The sequence below is a fragment of the Phascolarctos cinereus genome, unplaced genomic scaffold (genome assembly GCF_003287225.1).
Source record: "Phascolarctos cinereus isolate Bilbo 61053 unplaced genomic scaffold, phaCin_HiC Scaffold_8;HRSCAF=390, whole genome shotgun sequence".
Taxonomy (NCBI): domain Eukaryota; kingdom Metazoa; phylum Chordata; class Mammalia; order Diprotodontia; family Phascolarctidae; genus Phascolarctos; species Phascolarctos cinereus.
The window spans coordinates 67,371,994-67,393,200 of NW_027556291.1; the positions used below are offsets into that span (position 1 = coordinate 67,371,994).

At 37.3% G+C, this 21,207-nt stretch overlaps 1 long non-coding RNA gene across 1 annotated transcript in view; it reads right to left on the minus strand.

The window, feature by feature from the left end:
* Positions 1–18,748, minus strand: part of LOC144455039 (uncharacterized) — a 68,086-nt gene extending 49,338 nt beyond the window's left edge. Inside the window, exon 1 of the long non-coding RNA XR_013483682.1 lies at positions 18,603–18,748. This is a non-coding gene — a long non-coding RNA (uncharacterized LOC144455039). The remainder of the gene's footprint in view (positions 1–18,602) is intronic.
* Between the last annotated feature and the right edge of the window lie 2,459 nt (positions 18,749–21,207).

Genomic DNA, 21,207 nt, shown 5'->3' on the forward strand with positions numbered 1-21,207 from the left:
AAGGCTGGCATATTGTGTGCTCAAATCCGCCTGCTTCTGACAATTTCCATTCTCAGCCCCTGAACATTTCCCACTGTCTGTGTTGTAATTCTTCCCAACTCTGACATTCCAGTTTCTAAAGTCTAATCCAGCTTAGGATTCTGGTTTCAAAGTTTCCTTCCAGCTCAGACAGTTGAGGTTCCAAGTACCATTTACAGATATAAAATTCTGGCTTCACTGGGACGTTTAGAGTTTGGACTTCATGCTTAGTTAGGAAATTCTATATTTTAAGCTCTCAGCCACCACCAACTATCCCCCTGTAATGGCACCTCGAAGTTAAGATAACCAGTTCTTTAATGACCTGCCACGTCATGACATTTTTGGATCTAAAGAGAGTCTCCCATGATCAACAAGGTTGTTATTTTAAGGTTTATTTAATCAGTTTATTAATAGAATGCTCATACCTCTTATTGATATGATTTTGAAATATAAGTGATGTCTCTTATAAGTAGAAATGTAACACTGGTTTTTTTGAAGGAAAATATATTAATTATCATCACATATTTAATTAATTATTACTAATATTGATGCCAATAGCTATCTTTACCAAGGAAAGAAATGCATGGAATTGCATATGTTTTGGTGTCCCGGTGTTGCGGGGTTTTAAGGTATTCTTAGTTAACTAAAAATTAGTACTTCTACCATACCCTTTTGGCTGGGTGGTTGGAAAGGTGAGTTTTGTTTTTAAGCTTCAGGACTGTGTAACATGAACGAAACTGGAAAAGATGACTAATATAATATGAAAAATCTACCTGATTTCTTTTTAATTTACTTAGAACTGGTCAATATTTTGGATCACTAAGAATATATATGAAAATAAATCTGTACCATTGAAGACAGTTCCTACTCTAAGGCCCCTTCCAGAACAGAGGATTTATGTTTTCAGCGCTCTCCCAGCAGTGGCCTATGGACATTTTTAGTTGTAAGGTCTCTCTTCTCTCTGATATGTCTTTGTCTAAGTGATCTCCTACCTCTCTCATTCTCTTCTCCATGGCAACTCCCAGGCCTGACATTCTTCTGTGTGCTGATATCCTCTTCCTTCCGACAATTTCCATTCTCAGCCCCTGAACATCTCCCACTCTCTCTGATCTAGTTCCTCTCAACACTGACATTATACATTCTATAGCCAAATGACTCTTTGTGACCCTATTTGGGGTTTTCTTGGTAAAGATACTGGAGTGGTTCACCATTTCTTTCTCCACTTCATTTTATAAATGAGGAAATTGAGGCAAACAGAGTTAAGTGATTTGCCCAGGGTCACACAACTAGTAAGTGTCTGAGACCACATTTGAATTCAGGAAGAGGAGTCTTCCAAAATCTAGTACCAGCACTTTATCCACTACAGCGCCACCTAGCTGACCTATGAAAATTTTACTTTCTTCATATTTTAAAAGATGACAGCACTGGCCAATATTTTGACCCACTAAAATATATGTTGAAATAATTCCTTGCCATTTAGGATATGTTCCAGTCTAAGATCCTTTCTAGATTAGATGATTTATGTTCTCAAAGCGCTGCCAGCTATGGCATATGGTGGCTTTTAGAACATTCCAGGATGTGACATTTTGGGTTCTAAGGGTTCTCCTCAATCTGATATCCTTTCTTCTAATTGCTCTCCTAACTCTTTCCTTCTCTTCTCCATGGCCACAGACCCAAGCCTGACCTTCTATGTGGTGAAATGCTCTTGCTTCTGACAATGTCCATTCCCAGGCCCTGAAACATCTCTCACTTTCTCTGTTCTTATCCCTCCCAATACTGACATTCCAGCTCCCACAACCTCTTCTATTCAGGATTCTGGGTTTCAAACTTCCTTCAAGCTCAGACAGTCTTGGTTCTAAGTGTCCTCCCTGATCTAATAGTCTAGCTTCCCTTTCCACTTCAAATTAGGATGCTCAAAGGCAGGGATTACCCTCCCAGCTAGAAATTCTGAATACTAAGCTCTTGGCCACTTCTAATGTTCTCCTTCAAGGTGCCTGGAAGTCTTACAGAATTTTTAGTGGTGTAAAACTTCCCAGCCCTGAGACATTTTGTTTGATGGCTGGACCCTGCTCTGATCATGAAGACTTCCTTTTTCAATATTTTATTTATTTGGATATTATTACAATGCACATATACCCTGAAGCTGTGATGCTTTGGAAGTATCAGTGTTGTCCCATTCAAATACTCTATGTGGAACAATCTAATTTTGCTAAAAAGTCTTTATATTGATTTTAATGAATAGTAATAACTATCCAATCTTTCCCATGGAAGGAACCACCTGAGATTGCATTGGATCTCATAGGAAGTTTTGTAATAATAGGGGGATTATTTTGGTAGCCACAAAATAAGTAAGACTTTCACCATACTTTTGGCTGAGTGGTTGAGGATGTTAGCTTTTTTTTTTTTTGGAAGCTTCACTATTAGGCTAATATATAATAAACTACAATAAATTCTTCATCTCAAATGAAAAGTATACTTCCTTCTGATTTTTTAAATTAAATAGAACTGGTCAATATTTTGGCTCAATAAGAATATCAATGAAAATAAATCTTTGCTTTTCATGATATTTTTTCATTCTAAAGCCCCTTCCAGAGCAGATGATCTGTGTTCTCTAAGCTCTGCCAGCAATGGTCTACGGCAGTTTTTGGGACACACCAAGTCTGATCTTTTGTCTTCTAACTGCTCTCTCTGCTCTGATTCCCCTTCTTCTAAGTGCTCTCCTCACTTTCTCATTTTCTTCTCCGGGGTTACTCTCAGGCCTGGCACTCTGTTGGCTAAAATCCCACTGGATCTGTAAATTTACAGTCTCAGTCTCTCAATATCTGGCCTCTCTCTGTTCTAGACCCTCTTAACACTGACATTCCAGCTTCTGCAGCCACTTCCAGCTCAGCATTCTGGGTCCTTCAAGCTCAGCCATTCTCAATGCTAGGAGCCATCCCTGATCTAAAATTCTAGTTTCACTTTCCATTCCAAATTGGGATATTTAGAAGCTAATCTTCTCTCTTAGCCTGGAAGTTTTGTGTTCTAAGCTCTTGGCTACCTCCAAAGTAAGTCCTCAAAAGGTACCTGGAAGCCCTTATAGTCAGTGTTCCAAGGACTTTCTGAGACCCTTCCCATGATCTATAAGGATGGTTTGTTTTTGTTTTTTCTTTTGGATAATTATTACAAGGCAATGTGTTTTACAGATATGGTAAAAATGAAAAAAAAAATAAGCAGTGTCCCTTCAAATTCTTCAAAATCTAACACCTTTTTTCATTTGGTGAAAAATTCCCTATATTCATGACATGATCATAAATAGTAACATATATTTCAGTTTTCATTAAAGAAGAACCTGTATGGAATTGTATTTATTTAGGAGTATAGGTTTTGGAATTTTTATTATTTTGAGGGGCTAGCCAAATATGAATAGTACTTTCACCTTATTCTATTGGAGCTATGGTTGAGGATATGAAAAAACTTAAGTATCATTACTGTATATTATAAATTAAATTAGAATAAATGGTGCATCTTATATGAAAAATCTGCATATTTTAAAAAATTAGTTCTAAAAGGGAAATATTTATGCCCACTCAGTATATCTATATATCTATATCTATCTATTTGAAAATAAATCCTTGCCATTTCTGAGGTTTCCCACTCTAAGGCCCCTTCCCCAGCAGATGATTTCTGTTCTTTGACCCCTCCCACCTACAGCATACTGTGGTTTGGAATACACAGTAAGATCTGACCTCTTCTGCACTAAGGCTTGTAAGGGCTCTCCTACCTCTCTCATGCCGTTTTCCATGGCTTCTACAATTCCTGTCATTCTGTGTCCTAAACTCCCCCTGCTTCTGACAATTTCCATTCTCAGCCCCGTAACACCTCCCACTCTGTCTGCTCTATTGCCTTTAAGCACTGACATTATAGCTTTTCCAACTGCATCCAGGTCAGGATTCAGGATTAGAAATTTTCTTCAAACTTAGACAGACTGTTATACTTCTCATTTGTTGTTGTTATTGTTGTTGTTTTGTTCAATGGTTTCAGTTGTGTCTGACTCTTAGTGACCTCATTCGAGTTTTCTTAGCAGAGATACTAGAATGGTTTACCATTTCCTTTACTTCAATTTACAGATGAGGAAACTGAGGCAAACAGATTTAAGTGACTTGCCCAGGGCCAAACAGCTGGGAAATTTCTGAGGCCAGATTTGAACTCAGGAAGATAAGGCTTCCTGACTCTAGGCCGTGAGCTCTATCTGCTGTACCACCTAGCTGTGCATATATGTCTCACTTAATCTAATATTTCAGCTTTACATTCCAATCCAATCTGCGACATTCAGAAGCGGGTCTCACCTTTTAGCTAGGGAATTCTGTAATTAGAGCTCTCAGCCACCTCCAACTTTGCCCCTTGAGTGGTACCTGGAAGCCAAGATATTCAACTTTCTAAGGACCTCTAAGAAACCATACCCTTCTGGGAAGTATATGTTTTTTTCCAGTTTTTTATCTATCAGATTATTAAAATACAAATGAATATTACTGATATAATGATTTAGAAACACAAGTCCTCTCCCTTATAAGTCTTCTGTATGTAACTGTTTTGTGGACAAAAATACTCTATATTCAGTATCATTAATAGAAATATCAATAGTAATCTTTACCAAAGAAGGAACTATATAAAATTGAACTTGTTTTTGAGTTCAGTTGTTTTGGTTTTGGGGGGAATTCTTTGGTTCTCCAGAAAATAAAAATAATGTACTCATAAACTTTTTGTTTTGTGATTGAAGGTATGTTTTTTTTTTAAATCACCATTGGAATAATATAAATTGTTACTCCCATGAAAAACCTACTTTTTTCTTCTTTTTCAAATTAACTAGAAATGGCCCTAAATTTGGCCCACCAAGAATGTATATAAAAGTAAATCCTGGCCCTTCATGATGGTTTTCATTCTAAGGCCCTCCAGAACAGATGTTGTGTGTTCTCAGAGCCCTCTGTGCTATGCCAGATGGAAGATTTTAGGACAATCCAGGCCTGACCTCTCATGTTCTAAGAGCTCTCCTTGCTCTAATATGCCTTCTTCTAAGGGCTCTCCTACTCTCTCATTCCCTTCTCCATGACTCCTCCCAGGCCTGATATTCTGTGTGCCTAAATCCTCCCACTTCTGATATTTCCCAATCCTAGCCTCTCCACATCTCCTACTCTCTCTGTTCTAGTCCTCTGCAACACTGACATTCCAGCTGCTAAAGCCTCATTCAGCTCTGGATTCAGGATCCAATATTTCCTTCATGCTTATAAATTCTAGGTTCTAAGTGCTCTCTCTCTTTTAATATGCAATCTTCACTGTCCACCATCAATCATGATACTAAAGCAACACTTACCTCCTTGCTAGGAGATTCTACATTCAAAGCTCTCAGCCTCTTCTAACTTTCCCTCTTGAATGCTATTTAGAAGCCCAGACATATAGGGTTCTAACAAAATTCTAAGACATGAGATTTTTAGACCTCAAGGAACACCTTCCTTTGATCTATCAGGGTTTTTTGAAAGTTTTAAAAATTGGATTCTTATTACGATACACATGGTTCTGACTGATATGATTTTGAATCATAAATCATGTCCCTCATAAGTACACAGAATGAAACAACTTTTTTTTTTGGTCCAAAAATACTCTATATACATTTTCATTAAAACAATTTCATTAGCAGTCTTGACCAAAGAAGGAACTCCTTGGAATTGTCTTTGTTATAATATGCTGTTGTTGTTGTTTTTTTTTCCTTTCTGGGGTGGTTTTTAGTCAGCCAAAAAATAATCAGTACTTTTTCCATGCCATTTTGGATGTATTTTTGAGATTGTGAGGGGTTCTTTTTTTGTTTTTAAAGAATTACCAGGCTTAGGTTCTTAAAATCTAGCCTGCTTGCATTAGCAATACAAATGATTAAGCGATATAAATGATGAGATTCCTTAAGAGTCTGCCCAATATGACGGATGTTCTAATAAACCTTGTCTTTGGCTGAAAGAAGGCTTGGGTCAAATTCATTCAGGCAGGACCTGCGTGTTGTGATTTTGGGGTCCCAGCACCCCTAAAACCCTAAGCCTCAAAAATTTGGTGGCCCGTATGGGGAAAACTACCTAACTCCAAGTTTTTCTCTAGCCAAGACTGGAAGGTATGTAAGCCTTCCCCCACTTCTTTCTTGCCCTGCAATTGGGGTCACTCTCCAAGCACCTAGGAAGGCTTGGAGATACTTTTTGGGCAGACATTTACGAGGTTGTCTAGCACTTGGCCTGATGCTCTCAGGCTCTCAGTCCACTGGCTTGGTTCAAGGCCATGGATCTGGGTACACCTTCCACAGCATAGAGGACAAGAATGGATGCCCCAGCGGGAAGCATATGCCCAATTCTGTCAATTCTGTTGGTGCTGGGGAATTGGGAAAACTGCAGGTGCATTTTGGTTCCCTGAGGCTTACTTAATCCCTTCCCTTTGCACCTCTGAATCCTCCTTCATGGAGGTTACAGGGAAAAGTTAGAACAGCTAAAAATATCTTGGCAGATTCTGGAAGTTTTGTGATTGATCACTGAGGAGTTTTGAAACACCTCCTTGCAACCCTGGTCACTCCCTTCTCCTACTCTACTCAGTCCAATATCTTTTTTCTCAGTGTTTTCCTGCCTCTCTCATTCTCTTCTCCATGACTACACATAGTGCTGACCTCTTGTTTAGTCAAATCCTCCTGCTTCTGACAATTCCCATTCTGAGCCTTCCCTCCCAACACTGACATTCCAGCTTTTACTTCTTTAATCCATTTAGGATTCTGGATAGACATTCTAGGTTCTAAGTGCCCTTCCAGATCTCAAATTCTGGCTTCACTTGCCACTCTAAATTGGAACATTTAGATGTGGAAATAACTGCCTAGCATGGAAAGTCTTGATTTTAAGCTCCTAGCCACCTCCAAATTTGCCACTAGAATGGTAGCTGGAAATTGAGATATTTAGTGTTCTAAGACCCTCCAAGACATGACACTTTTGGATCTAAAGAAACACCCTACTATGATCCGAGTTTAAAATTTTGGAGAAAAATACTCTGTATTCATTAACATTAATAATGCTATCAATAGCAATGCAAGGTATTGTATTTCTTTTGGTATGCTAGTACTCTGAGTTTGTGAGCTTTTTTTTTGTTTGTTTGTTTTAGCTAGCCAAAAAATAATCACTACTTTTACTTTCTTTATGTGTGGTTGAGAATGTGAGATTTTTTAAAAAGCATAATCACTGGGCTAATCTATAATAAATCGCAATAAAATTATTAATCTCATAGGAAAAGTCTACTTTCTTCATTTTTTAAATAAAATTAACTATAACTGGCCAATGTTTTTGGCTAAGAATATATTTTTAAGTAAATTACTGCCATTTATGATCTTTTCCATTAGAGGCTCCTTTCAGTGTTTATAATTTATGCTCTCAGACCCCTCACTCCTCTCTAGCTGTCACATATGGTATTTTTCAGAATTCCAAGCTTAGACCTTTTGTGTTCAAAGAATTCTCCTCTCTCTGATATCCCCCCCTCTTTTTTTGCTAGGCAATGGGGTTAAGTGACTTGCCCATGGTCACACGGCTAGTAAATGTCAAGTATCTAAGGCCGGATTTGACCTCAGGTCTTCCTAACTCCAGGGCCAGTGCTCTATCGATTGCATCACCTAGCCACTCCAATATCCCTTCTTCTAAGGGCTCTCCTCCTTCTCTACCATTCTCTCTTCCATGGCAACTCCTAGGCCTGACATTGGATGTGCTAATATCCCACTTTTCCTGGCAATTTCTTTCTCAGTCTCTGAGCATCTCCTACTTTCTCAGTTCTAACCTCTGGCCTAATCTGATATTGGAGGTTAGAAGGACTTGTCCAGCTCAGGTTTCTGGATTCAAGCTTTCCCTGAAGCTCAGATTTTCTAGGCTCTAAATGTCCTTCCAGATATGTTGTTCTGACTTCTCTGTCCAGTCCAACTTCTCACATTCAGAGCCTCGACTTTCAGCCTACCTAGGAAAGTCTGTATTCTAAGTTCTCTGAGACCTCCAATACTCTTCCCTGAAAATCATCTTGAAGTCCAGACATGGCAGGTTCTAAGAACACTTCCAGACCTGGCCTTCTCCTTACCAAGGCCACAACCTCATCCTTGGACCTACAAGAACTTCTTTATTATTTTCATTTTTCAATTCTATTGATTTCAGCACACTTCATTTCTGCCTGATCATTACCTTGATTTCAAAGCACAATCATTTTCCTTTTAATTCAATAGGAACATCAATACTTGTCTTACATGATGATGGGACTACAGGTTTTTAAAAGTCTTTGTTTTCTCCTTGTGGATTTCCACTAAACAAGGCACTGTCCTTGCACCTTGACCCTTTGTTTGAAGATCTGGGTTTTCATTCAAAGCATCACTGCTGTACTAATATAAATGATATTGAGATGAATTGTTCATCTCTTCACCTTACCCTTTTGGGGCTCTGGTTCAGGATGTGCGATTTTTTTTGAACCATAACTATTGAGTATACAAATTAAATTTGAATAAATGTGTATTCTCAAAAGAACAATTTACACCCTTCTCATTTTTTTTTTAATTACCTACAACTGGCCAATATTTTGGCCCACTAAAAAAGTAAATGAATGTCAATCCTTGCCATTTATGATATTTTCCTTTAAGGAACCTTCTGGAACAGAAGATTTTTGTTCTTACAGCCCTTCCAGCAATGGCTTATGGAAGTTTTTAGGACATTTCATATGATTTTTTGTGTTCTAAGAGCTGTCCTTGCTCTGATATCCTTTCTTCTAAGTGCTCTCCTATCTCTCTTGTTTCCATCGATACCCCCAAGCCTGACATTCTGGCACCTAAAACCCTACTACTTGTGACCATTTCCAACTTTAGTCACTGAATATCTCCCACTCTTCCTGTTGTAGTCCCTACAAACACTGACATTACTGGTTTGACAACTGAATCAAACTCAGGATTGTGAATTCAAAGTTTCCATCAAACTTACACAGTCTATTCCCGGTAAGGCTTGGGTTGGGACCTCTTACTGGCCAGTCAGCGAGAGCCAGAGTGATTTGGGTTTAAAGGCATAGTCAAGTAGCTTTATTTAAATTCCAAAGGGCTTTATCGAAGCCTGGTTTACCAGAGCTCTACTTCAAGAAATCATAAGTGAAATTACAGGAGACAAAAGAGTTAATTGTCCCAGTTTTTTGAAGAAAAACCCAGCATAAATAAGCAGGGAAAAGAAAAAAAAATCTAGCCTCCAAACCCCAATATATCTAGCAAGGAATCTAAACTGTTAGTGTTCTAGGGACCACCCAAGACTTCACATTTTTAGTTCTAAACCCACACCATCCTGTGATTTATAAAGTCTATTTTAAAAAAATTGTATTAATTGGATTATTATTACAATGTATATTGCTGTTAGCAACACACTGATTTGAAACATGTCTTTTCCCTTGGCAGTCCTTTATATGAAACACCTTGGGTTTTTCTTTTTGTCCAAAATTACTCAATATTCATTATCCTAAATAGTAACAACAATAGCAGTCTTTGCCAAAGAAAGAACTGTAGGGCATTGCTCTTGTTGTGTGGTCTGTTGTGGTTGGCAGCTTTTGTGTTGGCTTTTTTTTTGTTTGTTTTTTGTATCACCAAAGAATTGATAGTAATCTCAACAAACACTTTAGGCAATGTAGCTGAAGAAGTGAGGTTTTTGTTTGCTTGCTTTATGCATCACTGATATATAATATAAATTATATTAGAATAAATGATCTCATAGGAAAAATCTAACTTCTTATTTTTAAAGTTAATTAGAAATGGCCAATATTTGGGTCCATTCAGTATATATATATATATATATGTGTGTGTGTGTGTGTGTGTGTGTGTGTGTGTGTGTGTATGTGTATGTACATATATGTGTGTATATATGTGTGTGTATATGTACATATATGTGTGTATATGTATGTGTGTGTGTGTGTAAAATATATATATATGAAAGTAAATGCTCCCATTTGTGAGGCTTTGAATGCTAAGGCCCCTTCCAGAGCAGATGATTGATGTTTTCAGAGCCCTACCAACAGTCATATAGAAGGATTTCTAGGACACTGCAAAGTCTGACCTTTGGTGTTCCAAGGACTCTTTTTGCTCTAGTTCTTGTCTGTCCCAGCACTGACAATCTTACTTCTACAGCCTTATCCAGCTCTAGATTATGGACTTGAAATTTGCATCAAGGTCAGACATTCTAGGTTCTAAGTGCCCTCCCTCATCAGATATTCTGTCTTCATACTGCCCTCCACATTGAGACATTTAGAGGAGGAACTTACCTCCTAGCTAGGACACTTTGTATCCCAAGCTTTTGGCCTCCTTCAACTTTCTACCTTGAGTGGTACCTGGAAGGCCAGGCATTCCATGTGCTAAGAACCTTCCAAGATATGACACCTATTGTTCTAAAGCCACACAATTCTATGCTGTACAAAGTTTTTTTCCCCCTTTTTTCTTATTGATTTGATTATTATAACAATGCACATGGGACTTACCCATATACTGATTTAGAAACAGAAGCTATGATTCTAACAAGTCCTCAGTATGCAAGACCTTTTTTCCCCCTCACAAATACTCTATAGTGTTAAAAATTATTTCTCTTGGTAATCTCTGTCTTGGAGACTCAGAGCACCACCCCCAGCCCTCTGCTTCAAAGTTCTTCAAAAGGACATCACTGATAATGAGAATGCATTGAATCTTCTTATCCTGGTCAAACCCAACCCAAACTTAGGCTTGGGTGGAGGCAGATATTACTGCCCAAACAGATGGAGACTGGGAGTGGTCTGGTGGAATGATGGCAGTTTGATATGAGCCTTTGTTGAAAGGGTATATAATGCTGTACCCCTAAAATCCCTGTCAAGCCAGTTCTGAACTAGCCCCCTTAGGGGGGCCCAGTTTTGGACTGAACTCCCATGCAATGCTTGTCAAGCCAGCTTGAGAGAAATTAAACCATGGATACATGCACTCAATTTTGTGTCTTTCTTAGAATAAATAAACTGGTGTTCACATTAATGGTGCCACAACTCGGATTTGGACTTTGATTTTTGAGATACACTTTCACCCCAACAGGGCTGGGGCTCAGCAACAAGAGGACTTTTTTCCTGAAGTCCCAGCCCTGAAGGGTGAGTAAGTCTTATCCCCCAAATACCTGCTTCTTATATATCAGACCTCCCGTTTTTAGGTTGCAGTCCGTTTTCTTTTTTCTCCAAGTGGCTCTGGGGTTGGGGACTTCAAAGAAAAAAAAAATTCTCCTCTGATGGATATCCTGTATAATTGGCTAGAGGTCAGTCAGAGTAAATTGGTATGTGATAACTCCGAATTTTGACCAGTACCAGGCTAATTTTAATTCTAAATTGGTTTAAAAACAAACCAAGAATTAAAAGCCAACAAGGAAATTAGATTCATGCACACTTTTGTGTTGCCAAGCTGATTCTGTCTCTGTGTGTGTTTGTAAATGTTTTATATTTGTGGTGAAAGATTTAAAATGCAGCCAGAAAAACTTCTAAGGAATTTCTAAGGTCTGTAATTAGAGAGAGAATATTGGGAAAGAACTCCCACCTTAGGCTTTCAGTGGCAGATTAAAAATTTTTTTGGGGGGGAGTAATGGAATCAAAAAGCAGGGAGACACTCTCCCAGAAGTTAGTGGAAGGTGAAATCAGAGTAGCAAGCAGCTTTTACTGACAAGGATCTAGAGCATACAGCCAAGACAGCAGGGGTGAGAGAGGGAAAAGCTAAGGGTTTGAATTCAGGTTTAATCAGATCCCAAAGCTAGAATTTGTACTTTATGTTTAAATTAAATCTAGAGAACTGCCTTGCACCCCCTCCTACCAATATATCTGGTATCAAGGCAATGTGTTTAAAACTGCAAAAATAAGTCTTTTAAGCATTAATATCATAAAAGCTGTTTGTGAAGAGTGTGAGGGAAAAAGCAGCTCTCCTGATTTGGAAAGTGTTAGGAATTAACTCCCTCTAGATTTTAACAGGTGAAAAGAAGCAGGACCAAAAATGGGGTAAGCATAATTTTTAGTTTGGATTGTAAAGAAAAGTGGAGGTAGTCTGAGTAATGGGTGTGAAAGATTAGGAAAGAGGAATAAAGGTTTCAGCAAAAACATGATGGGTAGAAAAAAAGTGGTTTGGGAATAGCTTGGGGTGGGGTGGTCTGCAGCAAGCCCATGTGCTCTAAGCCTCCCCCCTCCCCCCCCATCCTGTTTAATTAATTATTGGAACTCTGGAAGTTTATGCCTGGGGAAACTGACCACACGCTGTGAGCATTGATTCATATTCCTTTGGTCTCTTTGCCCAGGACAAACTCTTAGATAACCTGAATGATTACAGGTGAATTTAAAATGTTTGTAAAACTTATATGCATCAGCCTGAAACTCCCTGGAGGATGAAATGCTTCGGGTAGTTTTTTTTGTTCGTTTTTGTTTTTTTTATCTGACAAGCCTCAAAAAGGGAGACTGGACTTGAGCTCTTTTAAGGAAGTAGAGGGAAAAAAAAAAGGGGTGGGGGCTATTCAGAGCTGGGAATACATAGCCATGTGTCTTTTTTTTTTTAAAGGAATATATGAATTTGTGGATAATATTTCCTCTTAAAGGGCCAAGAGTATTGGATTTTTAAAAAAATTCTTAAATGTTTATCACTAGCTATTATAAATGCAGATTTGATTTGACTTAAGTCTATTTACCTTGGTTTACTGTTTTGTAAGGGGATAATAGTGGAACTCACTTCCCAGGGATGTTGTGAGGATCACATGATTATAGTCCTTAACACAAGGACTGGTATATGCTAGACAAATGTAATTGTTCCATACCTGATAACTTTGAAGTAGTTTTAAAGTACTAAAAGTAATAAGATCAATAATTTCTATATGTGATAATCTGAAAGTGCAATTGATGTCATTTGAAGTATATTATTTGTGTTATTACTGTATTTCTCAATTTTTCATCTGGATTTTGTTGCGTATGAATTGGGCCTTAAAAAAAAGGATGTGATAAAATATTTTTGAAAACTGTTAACATTTAGGGGCAGCTAGATGGCACAGTGGATAGAGCACCGGCCCTGGAGTCGGGAGCCCTGAGTTCAAATCTGACCTCAGACACATAACACTCACTGGCTGTGTGACCATGGAGAAGTGACTTAACCCCACTGCCTACTCAAAAAAAGAAAAGAAAAGAAAAGAAAAGAAAAGAAAAGAAAAGAAAAGAAAAGAAAAGAAAAGAAAAGAAAACTGTTAACATTTAATGTGGCATATTTGGTTATAAACTAGTAATAATAATAATACTGATATTTACTATGAGAGATTTTTCATTTGAAATCTTGGCTATTATGAAAATATATAAGGTGGTTTCAGGTTGTAATTTCAACATATTAATGATGAGATGAATGATTCTCTGTGCAAGGTAATTCAGAAATGCATTTACCTAAATTGATAATGGGTTGTTTCAAATTTTAAATACATTATAATGAGTAGGGTATTGTTACATTTCTAAATTGTGCAATTTGGTAAACAATTGTATCACCTATGTTGTTAGAAAAGCCATTTCTCTTATAATCTAGATGTTGTTAGATTAAGAATTGTACTGTCAGAGAAAAAAAAATGAATAGGTTAGGAAGTTGTTAGGTCATTCCATCTGACCATGTATTGTAATACCTTTCATAATTTAAGAAATTATAAACTTCCAAGTTTGGTCTATATTTAAAAGGAAGTTTCAGCTCTCACTTAGCAAAATTATGATGGTTAACTAAGCTCTTTGGAGCTTTGGTTTAAATAAAGTATTTACAAAGGTATTTTTGTGAAAGGAAACTTGGTAATTATGCAAAGAAAGGACCTTGTAAAATCTCATTGTAATTAATTTAGTTTGTTATAGTAACAGGATAAAGTGTAAACTGTTTTTAAGAAAGGGAATACTTTTATGAAGAAATGTTTTGAGGGGGCAGCTAGGTGACAAAGTGGATAGAGCACTGGCCCTGAAGTCAGGAAGACCTGAGTTCAAATCTGGCATCAGACCAAACACTTGACACTTACTAGCTGTGTGACCCTGGGCAAGTCATTTAACCCCAATTGCCAAAAAAAAAAAAAAAAGAAATGTTTTGTAAAATCTTTTGTGTGATTTTTAGAAGGCCTACTAAATTTCCATTTGTACTAATTTGTTGCAAGCAATAATTTGATATTGATGAGAATTATGTCCAAACCTACCGTGAATTTCGAGTTTCATTATGTTATTTAATCAGGAACTAGAACATGTGTAGGAATGCATGAAAACTACTTAAGGTTCACTTTAAAGATGTTCCCTAACCAATGTGAGATTATAGTCACATCTGAAACCCTGATTATGGGAATTTGCTGTTCAAGACCTTATGGGACTGTTAATGGACTGTTACCCTGAATTTAACTCCAGGTATGGTTATCAAGAAACTGATTGAGTCACTGACCCACGAGGGCAACAACTCTGTGGGGGGTAACTGCAGAGGGTGTTCTCATGGGAAGGTCAGGAGAACCACTATTCTGCATGAGCTGAGGTAGGATTCTCCTGACTCAATTTTCCCACTATGACACCTAGCCGACTTTAAGCCTAGCTCAATGCAGTTGGCCATTATATAACTTCTGCCTGGAATTGACATGAAGTTAGGGAAACATTGTTCCCTTACTTTGGTTATGTCCCTATTCTTTTATGGCAAATTTCATAAACAAAAGTTGTATAAGCACAATATTAAATCCATTAAATAATAGATTGATACTGGAACATCTGAAGTTATTATAGTAAGATGCAAGTATAAGATTGAGCTATTTGGTCTAGAATTTTAGAATTAAACATCTCTTTCTTAGAATAAATAAATTGGTGTTCACATTAATGGTGCCACAACTTGGATTTGAACTTTGATTTTTAAGATACACTTTCACCCCAACAAGGCTGGGGCTCAGCAACCACAGGACTTTTTTATAGGATATAAATATAAGTATATTTTATAGTATATTCCTGTATAAGTCAGGGTCCTTTAACTCATAATGGTATGGGGATAATTAGGCTAAGGCTTGTGAAAACAGGATATTATTCTGTTAGTTAGTTAATCTCTTACCTCTCTCAGTTTGCTACAATTAGTTAATGTTAAAAGAAGCTTGTGGTCTATCTTGTAAATTCCTTAAAGGAAGCATCCACTCTAATTAAGGGTTATTTATTTGTACATGACCAGAAGTTGGAATTGTTTTATTACTTGGTATGTACTGTTTTTAAATTGATTACTCAATGAATTTATGTATGTATTGGAGTCTGTAATTAATTCCTTAGTGGAATCTCACCCTCCTGATGGGGGAATGAATAAGAATGAATAATGAATTAATACAAAATATAAAACCTACAATTAATACAAGGTATAAAAATTGGAATTAATGCAAAATATAAAAACTGGGTTCTAATTTTTCTGTTACTTCTTTTCTAATTTGAGTTTCTTAAACATGACAATTGGCCAAAGTTCCAATTTTGATCTTACGATAATAGATACATAAAGGTTGAATTAACTTCCATTATTAGACCTGGTTATTGGCAAGGTAATTTAAAATTGTGTTAAGCTCAATCTTGTAGGAGAGTAGACACAAGAAAGAGGATCTCTACAAGAAGACAGTCTGCTGGACACTGCTTGAACAGCACTCAGACCAGAAAACTTCATCAGATGATGTCTTGAAAACCAGACAGCTGTATGACATGCCTTAAATGGACTATTTTTTGTTACTTTTTCCCTTTGGGTCTCTGTATCTGTGCTTACTAAGGGGACTCCCCTTTGATTTGTCAATGTGGTCTATCAATTTCTCTTTCCCCTCTCCCATATTGTTATAAGTCCCCAAAGCCCCTTGATGAAGTGTTGACCATATCAGTTAGTGATTAATTGAGAAGGCTATGCCTCTCATTAGAATCAGATGGGGGAATGTGAAAAATGATTTCTCTTGGTAATCTGTGTCTTGGAGACTCCGAGCTCCACCCCCAGCTTTCTGCTTCAAAGTTCTTCAGAAGGACATCACTGATAATGAGAATGCATTGAATCTTTTCATCCTGGTCAAACCCAACCCAAACCTGAACTGATTTTATTCTACTCAGGCTTGGGTGGAGACAGATACTACTGCTCAGATAGATGGAGGCTGGAAATGGTCTAGTGGAATTATGGTGGGTTGATATGAGCCCCTGTTGAAATGGTATATAATGCTATACCCCCAAAATCCCTTTTGAGCCAGTTTTGGACTAAAATCCCATGCAATGCATGTCAAGCCAGCTTGAGAGAAATTAAACCATGGACACACGTGCCCAATTTAATCTGTCTGTTTCTTAGAATAAATAGATTGGGGTTCACAATAGTCATTATTATTAACAGTAATATCGATAGTTGTCTTTACCAAAGAAGGACCTGCAGGGATTTACATTTGTTTCAGTCTGCTGTAAAAGTTATGCAAATTGTGAAAATAGAATATAGCATAATAGAATAAAATAGAATAGAATAAAAGTTATGAAATTGTGAAAATAGAATAACCTTATTAGTCACCTTGATTTGCTTGACCTTTACTATCCAGAGGAAGCCTAGCTGACCTGGGAATCAGAATCACCTGATCAGGAGGTAGATTAAGCAACCCTCAAGCAGGACATGTCTGAGATCCTCTTTCTTGTGTCCACTCTCCTACAAGATTGAACTTAACACAATATTAAATTACCTTGCCAATAAAATTGTGAAAATAGAATAACCTTACTAATCACCTTCATTTGCTTGACCTTCCTTACTATCCAGAGGAAGCCTAGTTGACCTGGGAATCAGAATCATCTAATCAGGAGGTAGATTAAGCAACCCTCAAGCAGGACGTGTCTGAGATCCTCTTTCTTGTGTCTACTCTCCTACAAGATTGAGCTTAACACTATATTAAATTACCTTGCCAATAACCAGGTCTAGTAATGAAAGTTAACTCAACATTTATGTATCTATTATTATAAGATCAAAATTAGAACTTTGGCCAACTGTCATGTTTAAGAAACTCAAATTAGAAAAGAAGTAACAGAACAATTAGAACCCAGTTTTTATACTTTGCATTAATTCCAATTTTTATACCTTGTATTAATTGTAGGTTTTATATTTTACATTTATTTTTGCTTTTATATTTTGCATTAATTCATTATTTATTCTTATTCATTCTCCCATCAGGAGGGTGAGATTCCATTAAGGAACCAAAGGACAATTACTGATAATGTCACTCTCCTTATTCTGATGAGCTCCCACCCAAGTTGAAAGGAATTTAATCTAATGCAGGGAAAGCCCATTGTTACACTAAAGGTTGAGTGGAGACACATTTTTTTTTTGTCTAGATAACCCAGGTTGGGGCAGGGGTCTGACAGAAGGGGTATTTCCATGGAATGACCCTAGCTCCTGTGGGAAGGGTTTAAAAACTGTGTACCCCAACTCCAAAGGCAGCTCAGACTTTTGCCTGTAGCTCCCCATGCATGCAAGCCAGCTTGAGAGAAAATAAATGTGCAGACAAACCTAATTCATTTGTCTTTCTTAGATCAAAACTCTGTTGGTAGACACTGCAGATTTTGGGGGTTTGGGATGGTTTTCTTTGCAGGTCAAAAACTAGACAGCAGTTTCACCAAATCTTTTTGGCGATTGGGTTGAAAATGTGAGGTTTGTTTGTTTGTTTGTTTTTTAAGCATCATTGATGAATAATATAAAATAAATTGGAAAAAATAAATGATCTCAAATGAAAAATCTATATTTTTCTTCTTTTTTAAACTAGCTAGAACTGGCCAATATTTGGGCCCACTACTAAGATAAATTAAATAAATTCTTATCATTTATGATATTTTCCATTCTAAGGCCCCTTCCAGAGCAGATGATTTAGGTTCTCAGAACTCTTCCAGCTATCAAATAAGATGATTTTTAGGAAACTCCAAAATCTGCCCTTTCATGTTCTAAGGGCTCTTTTTGCTCTGATATCCCTTCTTCTGAGTGCTCACTGATCTCTAGCATTCTCTTCTCCATGGCTCCTCCCAAGCCTGACATTCCATGTGCTAAAATCCTCTGGCTTCTGACAATTTCCCTTCTCATTCTCTGAACATCTCTAGTCTCTCCCATATTTGACATCCAGCCTAGGAGTCCGAATTCAAAATTTCCTTCAAGCTCAGATAGTCTACACTCTCAGTGCCTCTTGGCCAATTCCAGGTTCTGACATTGAGTGCAATGTCAATCCTCGCTAGGAAAGTCTGTATTCTATGTTTCTTGAGACCTCTAATATTCTTCCCCGAAAATCATCCTGAAGGCCAGACACACCAGGTTCTAAGGACACTTTCAGAACTGGAGTTCTAGTTTCTCAGGCCACAACTTCCTGGAACCTAAAAGGGCCCTTTTATTCCTTTAACTCTTTTAATTCTATTGATCTCAGTGTCTTCTCTTTTGCCTTATCCTTACAGTGACTTCAAAGAACACACCTTCTTCTTTTTAATTCCTAGGACTCAACACCTACTTTCCCCCTCAAAAAAACCTCTGTAATCGTTATCATTAAGATGAATATCAATACCTGTCTTACCTGATGAAGAGACTACAAGGTGTTACATGTTTTTCTTTTCTTGCTTTTTTTTCTTATTGTTTTCAGGTAAATGAGGCATAGTCCTGGTACCTTGAAAGATTATCTTGGGTATTTGAAGACTTCAGTTTTCATTCAAAGCATCACTGTTGTGCCTGATAGAAAATATATTGACATGAATGATTAAACTCATCCCCAACATACAATGGCTTCTTGTTTTTTAAATTATCTGGTTCTTCCCCATACTTTGGCCCACTGAGCACATAACCAAGCAACCTCCTTCCCAGCATCAATATTTTGTGTTCCAGAGCTGACGATTTACCATCTCCTGGCACTCCCAGCTCATTCTCTGCCTTCAAGGCCCCTTTGACTTCTGACATTGTGTTCTAAGGGCTCTCCTGGCTCTAATGTCCCTTGTGTTAAATGCTCTCCTGCCTCTGTCTTTCTCTGCTCTATGGCTCCTCCTAGTCCTGGCCTTCTCTGTCCCAGGGTCCCATTGGCTCTGGAAATTTATTTTCTCAGGCTCTGGACATCTCTCACTTGCTGTGTTCTAAGGTCTATCCTTATGCTGTTAGGACAGGTTCTAGTGCCCTATCTTGGTTTAGAAATTTTATACAACTCATTCCTGTTCTAAGTGACCTCCCAGTTCTGATATTCTGACTTCTGTGTATATTCCAAGTTCTGACATTCAGAACCCGCTGTATCATGGTATATAGTCCAAGTCCCCTCCCATCTCCAAACTATTCCTCTAAAGGGATCCTCAAAGCTCAGAACTCTCAGTGTTCTGACAATTCTGACTCCAGTTCTAACATTTTATGTTCTAAGGCCTCACTCTGCTACAACCAGCCAGGTTATTTTTCCCCTTTTTTATAACAATATTCACATGCTTAACAAATACTAAAATTTTCAAAGTAGATAGGGCATCCCTTTAATACTAGTGTATATAACACCTTATTTTCCCCCCCAAATACATTATAATCATTATGATTATTATTAATATCAAAAGCAGTTTTTATCAATGAAAGTATTCATGGAATTGCATTGTTTTGCCATGTCTTTGAGGTTTTATTGGTACTCCAAAAATAAACAAAAACTGTCATCCACCCAACCCATTGGTTCTGTGGTTTTGGATGTGAGATTTCTTTTTTTAAGGTATCAACAATGGGCTGTTATGTTAAATTGGAATAAATTATTTATCCTATAATAAAATATTTAATTTCTAATTATTTTTTAAACAATTTATTTGAATTGGTCAATATTTTGGCCCACTAAGGATACATATTAAAATAATCCGTACCACTAAGGCCCCTGCCAGAGCTGAGGATTAATGTTGCTGTACTGTTACAGCTATTTCCTACAATAGCTTTTAGGACACTACAAGATTTGACCTTTTGTGTTTCCTTAGCCTAATATCTCTACTTCTAAATGCTCTACTAACTCTCTTATTCGCTTTTTGATGGCTACACCAAATCCTGGCATTCTGTGTGCCAAAATTCCACTACTTCTAATTATTTCCATTCTCAGCCTCTGAATATCTCCTACTCTTTCTGCTCTAGTCCCCCCCAACACTGACATTCCAGATTCCACAGTCTCATCTAGCCCTGGATTCTGGATTAGAAATTTCCTTCATGCTCAGATGTTCTAGGTTCTATATGACTTCTCCAATATAATACATGTGCCATACTTTCCAATACAAAATGAAATATTCAGAGGTGAACCTCACCCCTTAGCTGGGAAATTCAGTACTGTGACCTCTCAGTCATATCTGAATTTCTTCCTTATATGGTGCCTGGAACACTAAACATTCAGTGTTGTAAGGAGCTTCCCGGCTCTGACATTTTTGGTTCTAAGGTCACACCTTCCTGTGATCTATAACTTTTTTTTTCAGTTTTTTAATTAAAAATATAAATAAAATGCAAACATAATGACTATTATAATGATTTCAAATTACTAATATAATGATTTTGAAATATAAGTTATGTCATTTATGACTCCTAAGTATCTAACACTTTGTTTTATGGAAAAAAAATACTTGATATTCATTATCATTAATAGTAATATCAATAGGAGTCTTTACCAAAGAAGGGACTTCAGGGAATTGTATTTTGGTGTGTACAAGCTTTGCTTTTTTCCAGGTTTTTTTTTTGGTCATCTAAAGAAAAGAGTACTTTCCCCCATACACATGTGGCTATGGGGTCGAGAGTTTAAGAATTTTTTTAAAGCATGAAGACCAGGCTAATATATATTAAATTCAAATAAATCATTAATGTCATGTGAAAAATCTTTTCTCCTGGTTTTTTAAAAATCACCTTGAACCAGCCAATATTTTGGCCCACTAAGAATATGTGTGAATCCAATCCTTTCCATGTATGAGATTTTGTACTCTAAGACCATTCCGGAATAGATGATTTATGTTCTGAAAGCCCTCCCAGCTATCACATGTCATGGTTTTCAGGACTCCAAGATCTGCCCTTTCATGTTCCAAGGGCTCTCCTTGCTCTGATGACCTTTGTTCTTGGTACTCTCCTCATTCTCACATTGTCTTCTCCTTGGCTGCTCCCAGGCCTGACATTCTGTCTGGGAAAATCCCACTGCTTCTGACAATTTC